This window comes from Mangifera indica, chromosome 1 (assembly GCF_011075055.1).
Source record: "Mangifera indica cultivar Alphonso chromosome 1, CATAS_Mindica_2.1, whole genome shotgun sequence".
NCBI classification, from domain to species: Eukaryota; Viridiplantae; Streptophyta; class Magnoliopsida; order Sapindales; family Anacardiaceae; genus Mangifera; species Mangifera indica.
In genome coordinates, this window is record NC_058137.1 from 10,126,721 (window position 1) to 10,149,550 (window position 22,830).

The following is a 22,830-nucleotide window of genomic DNA, read 5'->3' on the forward strand; positions in this document are numbered from 1 at the left end:
AAACCCAATAAAAAAAATCATAAAATAATTGCTAATTAACTATCTAAACATCCTAAAACCGAAATTTAAAACTAAAAATTTGAACACATAAACCGAAATTAAATGCAATTGTTGAGAAAATTAAAATTGAAACATTAATCAAAATTAAGCTTGGGTTGCCTCCCAAGTAGCGCCTTTGTTTACAGTCGTCGGCTTGACGTAATGCCTTCGTCTATTCATTCATGTACATGGGATCTTTCAGCTCCACTTCTCCGACGTTTTCAGTTGGCACTCCTTCGTAAAATAGTTTGAGTCTGTGGCCATTAACTTTAAATACTTTCAATGTCGTTAAGCTCTGAATCTCTACTGCACCACGAGGAAAAACGTTAGTAACAACGAACGGCCCAATCCAACGAGAACGTAATTTACCTGGAAATAATCGAAGTCTTGAATGATAAAGAAGAACTTTTTGGCCAAGTGAAAATTCCTTTCTGGAAATCATTTTGTCATGGAAAGCTTTTGTACGTGTCATGGCAAATTTCTTCTAATTCTTGCCACTGTAATTTCCTATGTTCGCCACTCTTATCCAACTTCATATTGCAATGCTTGATAGCCCAATATGCTCTGTGTTCTAATTCAACTAGAAGATGATAGGCCTTACCGAATATCAACCTATACGGCGACATCCCAATTGGCATTTTATACGCTGTTCTGTATGCCCACAACGCATCTTCCAATCGCAAACTCCAACCCTTTCTTGTCGAACCAACTGTTTTCTCTATGATTGATTTAATTTCTCGATTTGAAACCTCAGCTTGTCCGTTGGTTTGTAGATGGTACGCCGTAGCAATCTTGTGTGTTACACCATATTTTTTTAGTAGCGCCTCTATTGTTCGGTTGCAAAAATGTTTCCCTTGATCGCTAATTAGAGCCTTCAGAATGTCGAACCTACTGAATATGTTAAATTTAAGGAAACCTGAAATAACTTTAGAGTTATCAGTTCGGGTAGCTTTCGCTTCTACCCATTTCAAGACATAATCAACTGCCAATAAAATATAGACATAACCAAACGAAGATGGAAAAGGCCCCATGAAATCAATACCCCAAACATCAAAAATTTCGCAAACTAAAATAGGAGTTTGAGGCATTTCATTTTTCTGCAAAATATTACCTGTTTTCTGACAGCGTTCACAAGATTTACAAAACAAGTATGTGTCTCGAAATAAAGTTGGCCAGAAAAATCCACAATCCAGAATTTTTCTTGCTGTCCGTTTTGCTCCAAAATGGCCTCCACAAGCATACGAATGGCGGAAGGTAATAATAGAAGAAATTTCAGTTTCAGGTACGCACCTTCTTATAATTTGATCAGCGCAACGCTTCCATAGATACGGATCGTCCCATACGTGATATTTTGCATCATTTTTCAGTTTGTCTCTTTGAGCCTTAGATAAATCAGTTGGCAGTGTGTTAGTAACTAAATAATTCACCATGTGTGCGTACAAGGGCAGCCTGCAGCTTGTTGAAAATAACTGCTCATCAAGAAATTGCTCCTGCAGATCCTGCTCTGTTTTCACATAAACCAGGCGGCTTAAATGGTCAGCAACACGATTTTCTTATCCAGCTTTATCCTTGATCTCTAGGTCAAATTCACTTAGCAGCAGAACCCATCTTATAAGCCTTGGTTTTGCCTCCTTCTTTGTTATCAAGTACCTAAGGGTTGTATGATCAGAGTAAATAACCACTTTAGTACCCAATAAATAAGAACGAAATTTTTCTAATGCAAAGACAACAGCCAAGAGTTCTTTTTCAGTGGTCGAATAATTTTTTTGTGCATCATTTAAGGTCATCGATGCATAATATATGGCATGTGGCACCCTTCCAACTCGCTGCCCCAAAACAGCTCCTACGGCGTAATCACTTGCATCACACATTATTTCAAACGGGAGACTCCAATCTGGTGGCTGGATTATTGGTGCAGAAGTCAGCAGCTGCTTCAACTTGTCAAATGCCTTTTTACAGCTTTCATCAAACTCAAAAGTCACCTCTTTCTACAGCAGCTTACATAATGGTAATGCAATACGTGAAAATTCTTTAATAAAACGTCGGTAAAAACCTGCATGGCCAAGAAAAGAACGAACTTCCCACACACTAGCGCGGTAAGGTAAGGACTGAATAATATCAACTTTAGCCTTATCTACCTCAATACCCCTGGCTGAAACTACATGCCCCAAAACTATACCTTGCTTTACCATAAAATGACATTTTTCAAAATTTAAAACAAGGTTAGTTTCAATGCATCTTTGTAACACAAGTGTGAGATTCTGCAAATAATTATCAAATGAGTCTCTGTGAACAGTAAAATCGTCCATAAAAATTTTGATAATGTGCTCAACATAATCTGAAAATATACTTACCATACACCTTTGAAAAGTAGCCGGCGCATTACAAGCTCCAAATGGCATTCGTCGATATGCAAAAGTTTCAAATGGACATGTGAAAGTTATCTTCTCTTGATCTTCGGGAGCAATTACAATATGAAAATATCCTGAAAAACCATCTAGAAAACTATAGTAAGCTCGGCCAGCCAACCTTTCCAACATTTGATCAATAAACGGTAACGGAAAGTGATCTTTACGGGTTACCGAATTTAATTTCCTATAATCTATACAGACCCGCCACCCATTCTGAACTCTAGTAGGCACCAATTCATCATTCTGATTTTTTACCACTATGATGCCGGCCTTCTTCGGAACAACTTGAACAGGGCTGACCCATTCGCTGTTTGAAATAGGATAAATTACTCCGGCTTGAAGCAACTTCAAAATTTCCTTCTTTACCACTTCCATCATTGGCGGATTCAGCCTCCTTTGTGGCTGTCGAATTGATTTAGCTCCCTCTTCAAGATGAATTCGATGCATGCAAGCAGAGGGACTGATTCCTTTTATATCGGCAATGGTCCATCCTATGGCTGTTTTATGCTTCTTTAGAATCTGCACCAATTTTTCCTCTTGCTGCTTAATTAACTTGCTGGAAATAATCACTGGCAAGGTCTCCCCATCTCCAAGGTACACATATTTTAGGTGATTTGGAAGAGGTTTCAGCTCTAGCTCTGGTGCCTGCAAAACAGAAGGTATCAATTTTTCGTTAGGCACTGGCAACTCAATATAAGATAAATTATCTGTATTTTTCAGCTCTCTGCACTCATTCATCGCTGCCACTGTATTCTGCACATCTGAAATTAATTTAGGTTCATCTCTTTCTTTCAAAATATTTTCATGATTAGCTGCTTCCAACTCATCTTCATCATCAAAAATTTCCTGCGCTAGAGAATCAATTAAATCAACTGAATACACAGGAAAATCCACATCAGGATATTTCATAACATCATAAATATTAAATTGGACAGCTTCACCATCAAACTCCATGGTCAGTGTGCCTTTATGAACATCAATTTTCATTTTAGCTGTTTTCAGAAAAGGTCTTCCCAACAAAATAGGTGCAGATTGGTCATTATTTTTCATGTCAAGAACATAAAAATCAGCTGAAAAAATTAATTTATCATTAACCTGAACAAGAACATCTTCAATTAATCCTTTTGGATATGTATTCGATCTATCGGCCAACTGAATAACTACACCAGTTTGTTCTAAAGGACCCAGATTAAGAGCAGAATAAATGGAATATGACATTACATTAATAGATGCTCCTAAATCTAACATGGCTTTTTCAATTTTTGTTCCTCCTATGGTGCAAGAGATGCAAAACATACCTGGATCTTTGCATTTTTTAGAAAGACTCTTTCGAATATGGCTGAAACATTTTCGCCTACCTTTATTTTTTCATACCTTTTGAGTTTTCGCTTTCTTTTCAATATACATAGCTCTTTCAAAAATTTAGCATAGCGAGGCACTTGTTTTATTGCATCAAACAGTGGGATATTGACTTCACACTTCCGAAAGGTTTCATATAAATCCGCATTGCTTTCGCACTTCAGTTTTAAAGCTTCAGGAAAAGGAGGAACAGGTTTGTATTCACTGAAAGGAGGATATTTACCTGTCGCTACCTTTTCGGAAGGATTCTTTTCTACTACCGCTTCCTCTTTGTTTTCCGCTTGTTATGTTGGTACAGGTGGTTCTTTAATTGGCATCTCCAACTCTTTTCCACTTCTCAGCACTATGGCGCTAGCATTCTCCTTTGGGTTCACCACAGTTTGTGACGGCAGTTTACTTGAATTTTGTGCTTCCAGCCTACTAATTGCAGTAGCCATCTGACTCATTTGATTCTCCAAATTTTGAATACTAGTTCTTGTTTCCTGCTGAAATTTCACAATGTTAGTAGTCATAGTTTTAACAATATCCTCAAGAGATGTACCTGAACCAGAATTTTGGATTGGTTGTTGTTGTCTAGGAGCATAGGGCTGCTGATACGGCTGAAAATTATTTGAAGGTTGATTCGCATTTGCATTCCCATAACGAAAATTAAGATGATCTCTCCAACCAAAGTTATAGGTATTTGAATAGGGATTATAATTATGATTTCGCTGTTGCTGTCCTAAAAATCCGCCCACTACATTAGCATGTTCAGAGCAGTCCTCCTGAAGTGTTGGGCACATATCAGTTGGATGTCCTCTTGCCGAACAGATTCCGCAAACTTTCGCTACCTCTGTTTTTCCTACAGCCATTTGACGTATAAAAGTAGTTAGATCATCAAGTCGTCTTTCAAGAGAAGATACATTTACCTCATTGACGCGTCGAGACGAATGGTCTAATTTATTTCCAAATTATTGTGAATTCGACGCCATATTTGCAATTAAATTCTGAGCTGCTTCAGGTGTTTTGTCAGCCAATGCTCCACCACTCGCTGCATCAATCATATTTCTCTCATTCGATAGAAGTCCTTCATAGAAATATTGAATAAGTAGCTGGTCACTAATTTGGTGATGTGGACAACTTGCACAAAGTTTTTTAAAGCGCTCCCAATATTCGTATAAAGACTCTCCACTTTGCTGCCGAATGCCACAGATTTCTTTCCTTATGCTGGCTGCTCTTGATGCTGGAAAAAATTTCTGCAGAAATAATCTTTTCATCTCATGCCAAGTAGTGATACTTCCAGCGGGTAGATAATACAACCAATCTTGCGCATCATCTTTCAAAGAAAATGGAAAAGCCCTTATCTTGATTTGTTCTTCGGTTACTCCATTCGGTTTCATTCCGGTGCACACCACATGAAATTCTTTTAAATGTTTACAAGGATCTTCACCTACAGAACCACGAAAAATAGGTAAAAGATGAATTAGTCCAGATTTTAATTCGAAGGTAGTATTAACATCTAAATTCGAAAAAGTAATGCAATATGGTTGTTGATTTAAATTTGGAGCAGCAAGCTCTCTTAAAGTCTGATTTTCAGCCATGTCTTCCTCTGTTTCGTGAACTGTTTTGTGTGCGTGCAGTTTTCTTTTCGCTTCTTTTCTCAGCCCTTTTGCAGTCTTTTCAATTTCTGGATCAAATTGTAAACTAGCTTGTTTCAAAGATCACGTAACGAACATACAAATTAAAAAGTCCCCGGCAACGGCGCCAAAATTTGGTACGTGCTGTCGTTGACACCCAAATTAAATCCTAAATTCCTGCAACAAAAATGTAGTAAAGGAAAGTAGGGATCGTTCCCTCGAAGAGTTTTGATTAGTATGTCGTCACAAATAAATCGAAACAAATAAATAAAAAGGGGGGTTTTGAAGTGAATGCAAATTATAATGAAAAACACTAATTAAAATTCAGTAAAATAATCTAAAAGGAATAAATCGATTTAACAAACCTTGGTCTTCGGTCACATCCACCATTGGAACTACGATTGATCATCGAAACAAAATATCAAATTAATTATTCAAATATTTGTTGTGGTATTAAATTAATCTGTCCTTCCTTACGATTAATTAACTAAAAACATGTATTCCAATTAACCCTTATTGATTAATAATTCGGATACGATCTCGAATTTAATTAAACAATAGCATTACGATTTAGAAAGACCAATGAAGCAAGACAACACAAACGTACGACGTTGCATTTAATCCAGTTGATTATTTTCCTAGGATTTAAAGTTTTTGACGCAGCAAACGATAAACCTAGTTACCACTTCGATTAGGTGGATTGAACAATTACGGATTCAGCACCTAAACTAGCAATAGATTATATTAATTGATAAACTAATTGCGCACCTTAGAAATCAACCAACACAATCATGAAAAATAATTCAGAAAGATAACCAATACTCAAATAATTAAAAGATGCATTAAAGAACAAAATAAATCTCACAATCATTGTAGTTCCATGGTTTCAGATCTCTTCAACCAAGATAAATTATTCAGCCACTGTAGACCATGTTTTTCTCTCTAATTCTCTAAGTACAATGGTTGATAATTCTCAAATAAAAATAAGAATATATATATTGTCTTCCTACTAAAAATCTGGAAATTGAAAGTCAATCCTAATCTCCTAATCCAACCAAGCAAAGTGATACATATCTTCCCAAAAAGAAAGGAAAATATATGTATATCCTTCCTCCAAAAATATCCTTCCTTATCTAGCTCAATTAATCCTCTTTTCCAGCTAGTAATTATCCCTTTTCTAGGAAGCAAATCTTGATATTTAGTGGACCCTTGCAACAGATCTGGACGTCCAGATTTTATTTTCGCATTCTGTTTTCGTCTTTCACGTGCCCACGCCTAGTCAGCATCACGAAATTTCTAGTTTAATAGATCTGCTCCAGTTTTTCCTCTTTTTGGCCCAACTTACTCCAAAAATGCTCAAAGCTTCCTAAATGCAAAAAGATAAGTAATTCCATTAGATTGAATCAAATTTCCACACAACACAAGGGAATTATAAATCAAAATAGTAACAATTAATAGCCTTATCAATAACATGTCAAATTAGGGCACATTAGCCAAGATAAGTTGAATAAATTGGCCAATGAAAGTTTATTAGGAACTTTCACATAAATAGAACAGTTCACATGTAAGCATTGCCTAACTAGAGAAACTTCTAGAAAACCATTCGACAAAACTATAAAATTTTGACTTCCTTTGCAATATATATACTTAGATATATGTTTTCCTATGAATGTAAAGTTTGAAAATGTATCTCATATTTCATTACTAGTGATGATAACAATGTTCGATTCAGTCTTGTCTACTTGATCTCTCATAAGTCAGAAGCAGTAGACAGTTTTAGACAATATATATAATTGAGGTTCATAATCAATTGGACAAAATAGATAAGAGTTTCATGAACTCACTGAGATCTTAAGCATTTATCCAAAAAGTTCAAAAAACTGAGTAATGAAAAAGAAATAGTATGATAAATAGTAATTTCAAAACTTTGCAATAACCAGTGTAACGAAGAAGAGTAATTGAACTCTATTGAAAATGGTTAAGTCAATTAAGGTGCAAACAAAACGTCAAGTCACTTTGTGATGATATAATATTTATTGCTACTTGTGTACTTAACCGATTACCTACTAATCTAGTTGCTTTCGCTCCCTATGCGTTATAGTTAGGTAGAAAACCTGAGTTAATTATTTGTAACCTTAGTGGTTAGCAATGTCTATCCATAGCTTTTCCCATAAGTTTGAATAAATGGAACTAAGAAGAAATAAATGTATCTTAATCAGATACGTTGAACACTCCAAAGGGTATGTGTTCATTAGGGAGGATTTTGTTGGAAGATTAATTGAACTTGTATTAGAGATACTACATTCATAGAGGATATTTTTTCTTAATAGGGATGATGTTGATAAAAGGTTTATCTGAATGAGATGAGAAAAGAACGAGGATGGGTGTATTTTAATGACCATTAGTTGAGTCCTAAAATATAAGACCTATACTTGTTCTAAATAATGGAAACAAATGCAATTGATCTCCAACCTATTTCAAATAGTAGGAGTAATGATCTTCAATTGCTTGCTTTTTTATCTCAATCTAGTGGGAGCGTTAAGATTAAACTTTAATTTATTTCGGATAGTGGGAATATTAATTCTTAACTGCATTAGAGAGGACGTCCAAAAGTATTCAAGTAACATTAGAGTGGACGTTCAGAGTGTGCAAGCTTCAAAGACGTTGAATGACCTAAAACTGTCATCCAGATATATGTACTTGAAATTTGAAATTATTTCGTAAGTGTTAATATCTTATAACCTTGAAGTGATTAATCAAGACCATCATATCTATGTGAGAAAGTCTGATGACAAAATTTGTAATTCTATCAATGTGTGTGATAATGTATAGATAGCTAGAAATGATTTGAAGTAAGTGAGAATCATCAAATTTTTTAACTTATAGGATGTGGAAAAACAAATTACATATTGTGAATCTAAATCTATAGGAATTGTTTAAAGAAACTTTTGACTCTGTCATAAGAGCATAATATTCAAAAGATTCTAGAACAATCCAATATGGTATACTATGAACCCATTAATATTCCTGTGTTAAATGATGAATTATTGAGCCACAAGAGATATGTCCCAAAACTTAAGATAGAAGCAGAGAAATGTCAAAGATTACCTATTCAGATGTCATCAGATGTATTATGTATGTTATGGTGCATACATGCCTAAATATTTATTTTTGTTATTGGGTTGGTTAGTCAATATAAGTAAATGTTGAAAAGAACATTGAAAAGTTGTATGTAGAATTTTGATATTTTTTAAAAGGCTCTGTGGATGATTAATTATGTGATTAAAGATCAAACTTGTATTTAATTGGCTATTAAGATACCAATTGGAGAAAAAATTTAGACCAATGCAAATTAAATTATGGTTATCTACATCGGAAATAGAGATGCGTAGCCGTATCCACAACGAAAGCCTAGTATATAGTCTATTCAATAAATGTGCAAGAAACTGTTTGGTTAAGAAGATTCTTCGTGAATCTAAATAAACAAGACGATATTGTCAGAGCAATAGTTATCCATTGAAATAAAGGATCCTGAATTGTTTCTAAGATAACTAAACGTATCGATGCTAGACACGACGTAATAAGAGACTCTATTTCCAAAAGGGAAAAGAAAGTACAATATAATTCTATGCATTGTATGGTCACTGATCCTTTTATCGAGATTCTTCCAAGAAAAGTATCTCTTGCACATGTTAAATTTCTTGGATTGCGTAAACTATGATTGATAAATGTTAAGCTTTTATATATATTGTATTGGTGACACAACGTTGAAAACTATGAATTCAAATTCATTTTATGTTTTTGAACTTACGTCCCAAAATTCTTGGGTTTTCATTGCATGCATATTGTTTTTAGCTCAACAAGATTGTAATCTCACACAAGTTAGAGATTGACTCACTCACATGAGCAATCGCCTTTGATGCTAAGAGAGCAAGCAAAAATGGGATATTATTCTTAAGAAATATGATGTTGAGAGAGCATACCAATAGAAGACAAATTTCTCAAGAAAAGATTTATTGAAATAAAAATGTCATCTTGATGATTGATCAAGATGAGGTCATGAATAGATACATTTAAAAATGACCGATTTGGATTCCCCATGTCCAAATAACTTGTGAATGTTAGATGTGAGTTCTTAATATAGATAAATACCTACAAGTGTGAAGATGATTATGAACTCAGGTTAGGTATTGGATGTAGCGACTAAATTAAGATCTATACAGTGTTGTAAATAACATTTGAGAAAATACACACTATAGCACATAATTCATACCATGTGTGCATAAGTAAAACGACCAGTTAAAACAGTGAGAGGATGAATCTCTGTTCCCTCACTATGTGAGACTTTATGAGGATTACCTCATGTTGGTATCCTTTGACTCTTTACCGTTGTTCGATGTTTATTTCTAATGTTGTTGTTTTAGCTTGGAACCTATAGTCATGTATGATTCGGTCTATGGAACATAACTAGAAAAATAGATAAGTTTAAATTGAGAATTTCGAGTAGAAGAGAAAGACTTACATATTATGTGTGTCCATTGGCCGACCGATCATGTCACTCATATGGAGATTGGACTTGATCATAGATACATAAGAAAATAACACAATAATAAATGAGGGATCAAAAGGAGCTAGTGTTATCGAGTGAGTTTGAGGTGCTGCGAGTCTAACGCTTTATTTTTGTTTTATTCGGATTGAAGCGACTATGCTATTCTTAACAGATGCATAGTATTTAGCTCCCAAGTGCAGCTTGCTCACGAGATCGCACGACACATTTGCAAGTACGAAATGTATATGGGATTTCTATGGCTAAGTATTTGGTTCGGGTCTTCCGTCATATGTGAGTGAGGGATATTGGATCAAGGTCCACCCATGACGGGTCGACCCGATCTGATTTAATATAACTATCAAGGGCAGTTATAAAAGGAAGTTAGAGGGCAATTGGACATATATAAATTATCAAAATTGCCTCCCGATGAATATAACATTATTTTTCAGAAAAAAAGATCTCTCCTCTCTTCTCTTGCAAAACTAATTCACAAATCCTGTCTCCCTAATTGAAAATCAGTACGTAGGCAAATGGTGTCGCGGAAATAGACTAACGTCAACACCTCACACCGTATTCGAAGAAGCTTCATCGAAAAGTACTCTGGGTACGCAAATCCTTATTTACAGAATTCATAGAATTTGATCCAGACATGTTTAATTATTCCCAACATAATGGAAAATTGATATCTAATTCAATTAATAAAAGACTAATACAAATCACACTTATGGACAATAGGATTTTAATAATAATAAAACATATAAAATAGCAAAATAATAATAATTATCCTAAATAAAGGATAACAACTAAAATTAAGAATAGCTAGAAATCTAAAATATATACATATGAAGATAGTAATAAAAATTAGGAATCCTAAATAAACTCCATTCTAATTTTAAAACTTTATCAAGTCTGAATAATTGTCACAATATCTCTATACAAACTATTCCTTACAAAACGATGTTGCAACCTTTGTATATTTGAAATATATAGGATCTCCTTTAATTATTTATTTTTATTTTAATTTAAAATCAGTCAATTTGTATAAGGGAGATTGTATATGAAAAGGTTTATTTAGCAGCCACCAAAAGAAAGAACAAATTTTGTAAAGAACGTGCTTGTTTTTCACTAAGCAGAAAAAGGAGTGTCTATTGTGTTTAATGTTAGAATGCCATGCCGGCAATCCGTCTGAACTCCCAGGTCAGCAAGCACCAAAAACACAATTACATGACTTAAAAGAACACACTTGATCGGCTTTTTTTACTTCTCTCTTAAAGAAACGGGTTACAAACCCTTCATTTTTAATCCTTACTTCATTGAAGACTTGAGAAGAGGATGAAGTCAAAAGTCAGCACTTTGTCTTCAAAGCACACGGTTTTGTCTAGAAAACACACTTTAATTGCCAATTCATTCAACCTCATTTGTTCAGACGACTTGTATTAATTTCTATACAATAATAAGATTATGACAAATTGAATTTTTAAAGAATTTGTCTTTTTCAATCCTTTACAGGGAAATTTTTTAGCCGACTCTCACTTGACCCATATAATTTGCGCTCTCTAAAATTTTTGGTGGGCATTCATCTTCGGAGAAAATTAAGAGATGAAAAAGGGAAAATTAGGAGACGAAATTATCAATATATTTTCCTGAATAAAATTTATTATTGAAAAAAATAATTTTTTATTTTTTATTAAAATAAATTTTTATTTTTTAATTACAAATATCTGGTTATCATCTAACCTTCAACATATTAAATAAAAACAAATAAAATTATATATACACACTTAAACAAACAAATAAAATATTTTATTAAAAATACTATTGCAATCATTTTGGTGTGCTAATGTGCACATTATTTTGATAACAAAGAACTCTATTCGAATTGAATCGTCCAAAAAATAAAATCAACCCTATTGAATAACTCAAACCTTGAATTCATGTTAGTAATTTTTATTAATGTTAGAGATTAGGCTGTTTATATGCGACAAAATAATAATAATAACAATAATAGTTGGCTTCCTAAGCTGTTTTCCCAGAAGGTAAAATAGAAAAGGAAAAGGCAACTTCCTGGAGAAGAGATGAAAGAGATGCAATTATGCAAAGAAAAGTAAAAAATTACCCAAAAAAAGTTTTGCAAAGACTTTCAGATGAAAAAGGCACTTCATATCTATAATATTATTCAATAAAATATTATCCTTATGATAAATTCATTTTTCAAAAATGATAAATTGAACGGTCGGTGGTAACTGGTAAGTACCAATCCTTAGGCGGACCGGTAGGTAACATTTAGACTTTTTTTTTTTTTTTTCTTTTTAAGGTCAATGGATTTGCTCCTATTGTAAATTGAATGTATTCTTAAATTGGTATTTAGGAATTATTAAAAACTTAAACCCTTATTTATAGTGTATTAAAATTAATGGAATAAATTAAATTTTAAAGATAAAATCATCATTTAATTAATAATATATTTAAAATAATAAAACATTATAATTTATCTCTTACATTTAGAAAACTAATAATTTTCTTTTATATTAAAAATAATAAAACAGTATCATTTACTCCTTAAATTTAAAAAATTAATAATTTTTTTCTATAATTAAATTTTAAAATATTATATTTTTCATTTTAAGGCTTCTTTTTTTCTCTCTCCCTTTTCGGTGTCATTACTGACCAATTTCTCTCTCCCTTCCTTTTGTCAATGTTGAAAACTAGCCAAAAACTATCTCTGTTACTGGTCAAAGACAAATTAGAGACGAATTAGAGATCAATTTCCCATACATGGTTTGAAGATGACGGTGCCACTTTTTAAGTTGAGAAATTTTACATGTATAGAGTTTTTAAGTATATGATTAAGTATACATGTATATAATATTATATGATTAAATATTATTTTATTCTTAATTTAAAATAATTCAAACAAATAATTATATATTATCTAGATATGATTAAAGATACACATATAGTATTATGTAATCAAATATTATTTTATTCTTAATTTAAAATCATTCAATCATATAATTATATATTATTTGTATCTCCAATTGTATACTAAAAATATATACACAATTTTAAGTTTGGAAAAATACTTGTCTATTAAATTTGTTTAAAAAATATTGTAACTTTTTTATAAATTAATTAAAAACAAAAAATTGCTCAACTAATTAATACTTTGCCTAAAAATAGTGAGCAAAATTTACTAGTATAAGTATAAATAGGAGTCAATAATATAATCATATGTTTTGAGACAATCTATAATTTTAAAATATTAGAGGTGTTAATGATATTTTTTCAGGGTTAGAAAATTTAAAATATGTTTGGATTTTTTTAATTTTCAAATTAAAATATCCCCTAGTTTCAAAAATTATAATTGCACTTCTTTAGAATTGAACAAAATGTAACAAAGTAAAGGTAAATGTTATATTACAAATTATTAGAGTTATAATTTTATTTTAAATATATATAAAGTGAATTTTATAATTTTCAAAATAAGATTAAAAAATATTTATTTATCTTTAGTAAGTTTAAAAAAAATTATATCGACAGCCTCATAATATTATTTATATCTCAATTCACCTAGGTATTATAATATTTTAAATTTTGGAGACAAAATAATAGTTAATCATATTACTATCATAAAATTTGAACAAAATAATTATAGATGGAAGAAGTTTTTTTAATATTTAAAAAGTGAAAATATATTATTTTATCAATCTTTAAACAGTAAATAATAATTTGACCCTTTTTAAAAATGATTAAATTATTTTTTCAGGTAATCTTTGGGTTGAGACAAATTTCTACCCTAAAAATTCAAAGCTAACCCAACTCCTTTAAAAAAAAAAAAGGCCAAAAGATTCATTCTCACCCAAGATTTAGTCTATTGACAAAATCCCACTGCTAATTTTGAAAAATTCAAATACCTACCCATCAAAATTTAAAGGGTTTCTATTAGAACACTTATGTTATGCTTGATATGTTGGTTGTGATGTTGTTGAATTTGCATGATTTGAGTTGGTGGTAAGGGTTTTTGTATGGAAGAATAGGTTCGTGAGGTCGCTTAGACCAAACAACCTCGCTTAGACTAGGCAATCTCGCATTTATGTCATTGTTGGATTTTAGATCTAGAGTTTATAGTTAGGAAAAAGATGACTTTTTGTGTCCAAAATGATATTGTCTATAAATATGGGACTGATTTGTTGGTTGTGATATGTAAAATTGCTTGATTTCAGCCAGCTATTATAGGGAGTTTGGAAGAACAAATAGGCAAGGTCGCTTAGACCAAGCAACCTCACCTGGTTGTACTATTCACATGTATGTTCACAATAGTTGTTTATATAGAGTAATTAATTCTCTTGTCATTGTTTTACAAATTTGGGAACAATTACCAAGTGGGGGTCTGTAGGTTTCATGAGGCTTATGCATTTCAGGTGCAAATGATGTTCTGTATGAATATGGACACATCTTAAGGACAAGCTAACGATGACCCAAAAAGAGGCGTTTTGGACAACCTGTTTTGAGTGATTCTTGGGATTAGAGGAGACTTGATTTAGCATTGTTTTTATACATGTGGTACTACTTTGTTTAATTAACCACGAGGACCCAATGAGAGAACTTTGGTTCAAAATAAATGGTGTTGATGTCTATTTCAACCTTGTGGAGTATGCTATGGTGACTAGTCTCATCTTTAGGCATGATACGAATGTGTCAACCTACATTGATTGTTAAAAAATGCCTCAATTGAAGGAGAAATACTTATTGGGTGTTAACAAGTCATTAACTTATTTGGAAATCCAAAGGGCAATTAAGGCACAAATATAAAGAGATAGTGACAAGGATGTTGTCAGGTTTATCATATTGTATTTATCACATGTCAAACTATTAAGGGCAAACAATAAGAACATCATCAAATATAACTTCTTGCATTTAGCTAATGATTTTGATGCATTCAATTGTTACCCTTAGGGTCCGGTGGTATGGACTAGGATAGCAGACTTCATGCAACGGGTTATACATGCAAGGTAGAAGGAATGTCTACAAAATTACCCACCTTACAAGAAGCCAACCCCTTTGGTTAACGACCCGATTATAGGATTCTCAAATGCATTCCAGGTTATCATTGCATAATCCATCAAGTTAGATTAGTACATACAATCGTAAATACTAATCATAATTGTTATCCATTATGCAGTATTGAATTTATGAGACAGTGGAAAACCTAGTGCCTTTTATCTGTCTCTAAGTAATTGATATGGTCCCTGACATGCCTATAACACCCCCTTCAGAAGTATTACCTTTTAGAAGGAGACGTCACTTATGAGACCATTTGAGCATGCATTTATTTAAAACCTATAATACATTTCATAAAATCTTTAAATAAAGCTTCATTTATTAATCTTCAAAAAAAAAAAACCTTTATTAAAACATATATCAAAAATTCTCAAAAGATGTCCCAAACTTAAAACATAAATTTAAAGATCATAATATGTGTAGTCAAATACATAAATAAAATAATGACAAAATAAAAACTAATAAAAGTGGAATGATAAAAATGCCCTCGCAGCTTTAAACCTACTAACCACCACTCGTCTCACAACCATTACTATCACTTATGTTTGTACATATGAAAGTAGGAGAATGAGTGATAAGACATTTAGTAAGTTGGAGACTCTAAACTCTGACATCCAGAGTTAGCTTTTAACTCCATAAAAATGATCATAGGTTTTAACTGTCATCTCTCTGCTCATACTAAACTTTAGGGAGTATTTAAGCCATGTATCTTAACTCTCGAATCAAACTATGTCCAACTAAGTCACTAAATAATCACTCCCTAGATTTCTACCTAATATGACCATAACATACTCGATGAAAGTGTCATCATCTAGATGTTATATTTGAAACTATATACTAGGCTGATTAGACCAAATCAAATGCAAGGATTCGACACCTTGGTCATATGAATCATCTCTTTGTGTTCCACTACACCTAAACTTATTCTTAACTGGGCTCTACTACGAGTGGTTATCCTACTGTGGGTATGATGTCTTACTAAGGGCAGTGTTAGGAATGCATACTCATGGTGCCCTCTCGTAATGACCCTATGATGTCTAGCATGCATACAACTCGAATCTTAACTGACCTTTGGCTTGTTCTCGCTTTCACCTTAAGCATATCTCATTCATTGCTAAAATCTCATCTTTTAGGCACATTAGATACTACTGTGTATTAGGATCTTTTTGTTAGCTCTTGGGACAAGTTATAGATTCTTAGTCTAGTTCTTTTCTTTTTTTCTTTATTTTGTCCTAAATACACAAGTGTGTGCTTCTTGACACACAGGGGTGTGTCCATCCATTTACTCACATATGTTCAACCTTCTTATGCCTTCTCTTCAAGTGGCATTTTTCTTATACACAAAGGGGTGTGCCTTACTCACACAGACGTATGCCCTTTTAACTATTTTGAAAAACCCTAAATGGCTAGTAATCCTAGAGAGGGGTGAATAGGATTATCTAAAACTTTTAATCAAATCAAGACTTTTAAACAAATTTATAAACAAGTTCAAATAAACATATAAACTTAAAATCTTTCAAATAAATATTTAATCAAAATCAATCACTTAAGCAATCTTAACAAAGGTAATCAAACAAAATCACTATTTAACAAATTATCACAACACACGTATATAGAACTTAAGGTAAAGAGAAAGAGATAAAAATGCTCAATAGTTTATAGTGGTTCAAAGTTTTCTCTTTCAAGCCTTTTACGTCTACTTCTTCAAGTAACCCATTTAAAGTTCCACTCATAAAGATATTGTCTCTTTATAATAGTTCTTTAAGATTTTGCTCACGTACACTAGTTCTCTTAGATTGCACCCACCACAATAGTTTATCCAGGATTTCACCCAAGTGTTTGAATATAGAAAATAATATTTGTGAATGCTATTACAAAGTTAATATAAGAAAATGAGCACAAATATATCTCTCAATAATTTTAAGTTATGAGCTTATGCAAGAAATTGGAGAGATTATATTCTCCAACCTATTCCCCATCAAAAGGTCTTCAATTTATAGTCTTGGATGGTTAGAATGGCTTAAATGACCATTGGTTGGGATAATATATCCATTGAGCTTTGATAAAGATGTTTTGGGCTTGAAAACATGATAGGACAAACGTCTTATTTTGAGGGACGAGTGCCCCCTTTCACATTTTGACTTTGACAGCTTCGAAATAGTCATCTAATGGTCAAATTCTTGAAATATACCACTCAAAGGATGAGCATACATTTTTTTGACACAAGTATCCTTTTTTGCACCTTCAGGAATCAATTCCAAAAGCTTCAAAAAGGAAAGGACTAATAAGAGACCACCAGAGGAATAGACATCCTTGATTTGAGAATGGGTGTCCTTATTCTAGGGACAAACATCCCTATTCATTTGACAAAAATTCTCAAGAGCTCTAACTTGCAAGGACAAGCATGAAACTAGCAAAGGAATGGGCATCCCATATTTGGGGACAAGAGTCCCATGTCTGAAAAGATGAAAAACATACATTTCGCCTATCTTTTCGTCATACGAATTTTATGTCATGGACTTAATTACTTAATAACTATAAATTAACAATTTTAAACTTAGTTTTGACATAGTCAAAACACCTAAAGGTCCAACATATTTAATACACCTTCTTTTTTAAAATCCATCTTAACTGAACCACACCGTAAAGATATTTTGGTCATTTCACCCCTACACATAGTGATGTTGAAACTATACTTAAGCAATTTATATGTCCTAGTTGACTACTTATCAGTCAATGACATTCGACAATTATTAGAATATTGAAGAGCTCAGCTCAAATTTTAGAGTTTGTGCACATAAGCGTGTATCACATACCACGCAGTCATGTGGCAAACCTAAAAAATAGACTGAGAGACCTAATTTCACACCCTCCTTAGCTTCAACACAAATTCTTGCATATAAATATATAATTAAACATAATAACACCATATTATTGACCTCAAAATCATAGACATCTCAATAACAATTAATCTAATATATGAAAGAGGTTCTAATGGCACAATTTGTTTCTACCCTAGCTCTTAAATTACCAATCTTAGCATCAATCATCCAAATGTAGCAACATCATCAATTGTACTAACAAATCATATTCCATACTCCTATCATTTTTATAAAATTATCAAGCAATCATTATAATCCATCACAATAGCAAATAAATAAAGACATATTCATGAAACATAAACTTATCATGCTTATAACGTTGTTTCATCAAAATAATCATAGTACTTTGCATTCAATCATCAGATCATCTTTATAACACCATATTCATCATGAATATATATATATATATATATATATATATATATCATCATCATCAAATAGTAGAAGTAGATCAAGCCTACTTACCTTTTGATGACTTTGCTGCAACAACACTGATCACAAGGTCTTCTTCTCACTTCTTTTCCTTTTACCACATTGCTGGATAACGCTATTAGAAGTTACCAATGGAAAGTTGAATGACCAAGCTAGGGTTCCCCTTTTTCTTTCTAGAAAACATGTGCGTTTAAAGGTGTGAAGAATATCTCTAAAATATAACAAACATGTCTTATTTAAACTGAATTCACATAATTTCATACATGGGCATGTACTTTTCATACATACATGATTGTGTGTTATCTAAAAATTCATACTTTGACTTTAAATCTATATCAAATCATTCACATATTAATCAACTCATGCATAAAGACTATTTTACTCTCAAGACATACCTGTGGGTGTTATAATGCATAAATGGAGGAGGTTGTCATCTTGTCAACATAGGATGATATAGTAACAATAATGGATGCATCTTTGGTAAGTAGATCATTCATACTTATCTAGTTGATTGTTTGATATTAAATTTGTTTACTTTTAACAAATTTACATTATATTCCAAGAGGTTACTACACTTGTATTGCATCCAACACAAGTTGAATGAGAGACCAAATGGTATATATGGGTATTATAGTTTATAGGATACGAGGCACAAACTGCCTCAAACAATGATGAGAAGGTGACTAAATCTAATAATGATGAGGATGTTAATTAGGTACATCCTTTTATTTTCAAGTCACCATTCCAAAGGTGGCGTTAGTTTTCTCCCATAGAGGTTTCAAGCTTGCAGTTGCCCATGCCATCCTCTCATATTTGAGTGTCCCCTGTATGGGTGTCTAACCTCATGTTCCTAATGTCTCCCCCTATGTTCAAGTGTCTTTTGTATGGGTATCTAACTTTTTGATCCCCAATGCCTTCCTCTATGTACAGGTGTCCCTCCACGAGTGTCCAACCTCTTGATCCCTAGTGCCTCTTCCTATGAACGAGTGTCACTTGTAAGAATGACATACCTGTGGGTGTTATAATGCATAAATGGAGGAGGTTGTCATCTTGTCAACATAGGATGATATAGTAACAATAATGGATGCATCTTTGGTAAGTAGATCATTCATACTTATCTAGTTGATTGTTTGATATTAAATTTGTTTACTTTTAACAAATTTACATTATATTCCAAGAGGTTACTACACTTGTATTGTATCCAACACAAGTTGAATGAGAGACCAAATGGTATATATGGGTATTATAGTTTATAGGATACGAGGCACAAACTGCCTCAAACAATGATGAGAAGGTGACTAAATCTAATAATGATGAGGATGTTAATTAGGTACATCCTTTTATTTTCAAGTCACCATTCCAAAGGTGGCGTTAGTTTTCTCCCATAGAGGTTTCAAGCTTGCAGTTGCCCATGCCATCCTCTCCTATTTGAGTGTCCCCTGTATGGGTGTCTAACCTCATGTTCCTAATGTCTCCCCTTATGTTCAAGTGTCTTTTGTATGGGTGTCTAACTTTTTGATCCCCAATGCCTTTCTCTATGTACAGGTGTCCCTCCACGAGTGTCCAACCTCTTGATCCCTAGTGCCTCTTCCTATGAACGAGTGTCACTTGTAAGAATGTCGACCTCTTATGCCTCCCCGTCAAGAGTTTCAAAAGGCCTCCTTTGTAAGGAACTTATTTCATAATAGTGTTTACAATGATGTCTTTGAAGACCTTCATAATAGCTCTTCATGCAACATACCTCTATGATTAGCTATCAGATATGGTAGCTCTTCGACTAGCAAACATCGATGATGTAAAGAGAGATACAATAAATTCTTTAGGAGCAATCCTCATTGATGTATTAGGTGAAAGTACTAGAGGATTCTTTTGTTTAAAAACTAGGATTAGTCCAGGTTTATGATAGTTACCTTTTTCTATTTTTACATGTGTTTATATGTGTTATCATGCAATGACATATATGCAATATGTCCAGGTGGATATGGACCAACCGGTGGATTTGCCCTAGCTAATAAATATGCCCTAGTAGGAGGATATGGCCCACAATGAAGGCCCTAAAAAATGTTGATAAGGCTCCCACTAGTCCAAAACAATCAACATTTGGTTATGTTCCATGAAAAGTAAAAAGTTAATTAGTTCATTCATTGATCTAACAAAGACATGATAGACTATTGTAATGAAGGATAATGCAGCCATTAATGTCCCAAACAAAGACACAAAAGCCATTATTGTAAAGAACCTAACATTGATCAATTCTACTCAACATTCAATATGTGGTATTGTAGTGCATCACATAATGATTATAGACATGTCTTTCTCGCTAGACCTCATGGTACTATAGAGCAAATGAGCAAAGACATCTTTTAAACCCCATTGATTTCTAAAGGGTTATGGTTGGAGAACTTAGTTGCATTCATACTATGAGTTTACTTATTTTATTTTGCATCATTTAACTTATGATCTCATTTCTTTTCTAAAACAACATGTCAAAACGTTTCTCAGAATACTTCATCATGACTTTTGGGATAGTAACTAGATAACGATATCTACCCTGTTCATGGCACATCTATTATTCCAGGTGTAAAAGTTCAAAGGCTTGGGTTCAGAAATGGAATGACCATATTTTTTCCTGTATCAAATCCACAACTTCTCCTTCCAACCAACCAATGAATAATTTTGGCCATGGAGCTTGGTTGAGGAGGTGGCATACTTTTACTTGTTCATAATGTGATATGATTTTACATTAATTTTAATATGCATTGCTTGACATGTATACTTACCTATCAACTTTGGCAACTAATACTAGATCTGTAGTGAATTGTTTTTGAGGGATTAAACAATGTATGTGTATGACTTTATAGATTATACAACAATTAAAGCAAAATTTATGAAATTGATGACACCGTATAGATTATTGTTATACATTATTGCAACTAGCAATTACTCTCAAGTTACAAGTATCCAATTGACCAAGTTAAAATTCAAATGTGTTTAGGATGTCCTAAAGTCAGAGCTAGCATCGAGAGACTATAGAGTTTTATAAAGTACCTTAGGCAGAATTATGTGTTTAACTTTACAGCCAAACATTTGAAGTTGCTTAGGAAACAAGTGTCCATGTGCCTATTCCATGGGAGGATATTTGGTATGATATATTTTATGCACATGTTATGCATTTACATGATTTATTGATGTTTTCTTTAATAAAATATTTTGTGTGTCTATGTAGATATTGAAGACTATGATTAATAGAGGATATGAATATGAACTATTTTTGGTAATTTATGTCATTTGTATTTATGTTTGCACAATTTGTTTTATTAATCACTTTGTGTTTATAAATATGTATTTTTTAACATGGTTAGACTACTTCAACGTTTTTACATACTTAGACAATGACCAAAATGAAGAAAAAATCATATGGCTATATGAGTGTCTATTATGCAATAAAGACAATCACTAATACAATATATAACTTGTATTTTATTAGCTTTAAGTGTATTCACCATTTCAATTATACACGTTGTTCCATGGCTTTCCAAGCTAGATCGTGCGTATGCATTTCTAAGAGAAAAAGGATTAGAAATGCAAATGTTGACATATAGAACCATAATCAACATATGCATGTCTAAGTCTCTACCTCTTAAATTGTGAACCTCCAACAGTTATTCAGATGCTCCAAATTAAATTGCCATTGCCTAAAACAAATTGAGTTAGCAAATTATTTCAGGATTAAAGTCAATACACAAAATAAACCAAGATAAACTATATGGTAAGCTGGGGTGAGTGTTAGTTATGACAATTTCGTCCTCTGTCTCATCTAGATTCATAGGATAAGGTAACAATAAGCATCAAAGTTAGACTCAAACAATTTAGTTTACTATGTTCATGTTGATTACATCGACTACAGATACGTTGTTGAACTTTTTCTCCTTATGATAACCTCTTTGCATGGTTGGACAAATAACCTGACCACGTTTTTGCATCGTAGACAGATAAATCATTGGCAAATTAGTTGATCGTGCCTAAGTTGATTGATCTTCTACTAGATTAATATTTTCTTTGAATACCTCTTGTAAATATTTTGTAGAGTTGTATACGCTTGCCCATTGGAAACAATCTAATAGGTTATTAAACTATGCTACAATAGCAATGTGTGTACATGAAATCTAAGAAAGCTAATATTTTCTACACTCATACGTTTGTTGCATAAGATCAATGACTGATACCTACTACTGCATATCATGGACTTTATATCTATAGAGGATGATTGGTTTGTTTACTATGTTTACCAATTTACTCATATGTCCAACAATCTTGTCCTCAATCTATGGTGTTAGCATGTGAGTTCTCCCATTTGTTCCAACAAAATAAATAAATAAAACATTAGTGTTGTCACACATTGACATATTAAAGCATTTGACATATATATTGAATATTTGATGATTTTTACTTACAAAGTTTCATCTATTGAAAAACCAATA

The 22,830-nt window shown here is 32.7% G+C and overlaps 1 non-coding gene and 1 pseudogene across 1 annotated transcript; one reads left to right on the forward strand and one right to left on the reverse strand.

The window, feature by feature from the left end:
* Positions 1-211: 211 nt before the first annotated feature.
* LOC123213911 lies at positions 212-2,920 on the reverse strand (annotated as a pseudogene).
* Positions 2,921-4,910: 1,990 nt separating this feature from the next.
* LOC123196111 lies at positions 4,911-5,017 on the forward strand. Its single transcript, XR_006497606.1, has one exon. It is a non-coding gene; the product is annotated as a small nucleolar RNA R71 (small nucleolar RNA).
* The last annotated feature ends 17,813 nt before the right edge of the window (positions 5,018-22,830 follow it).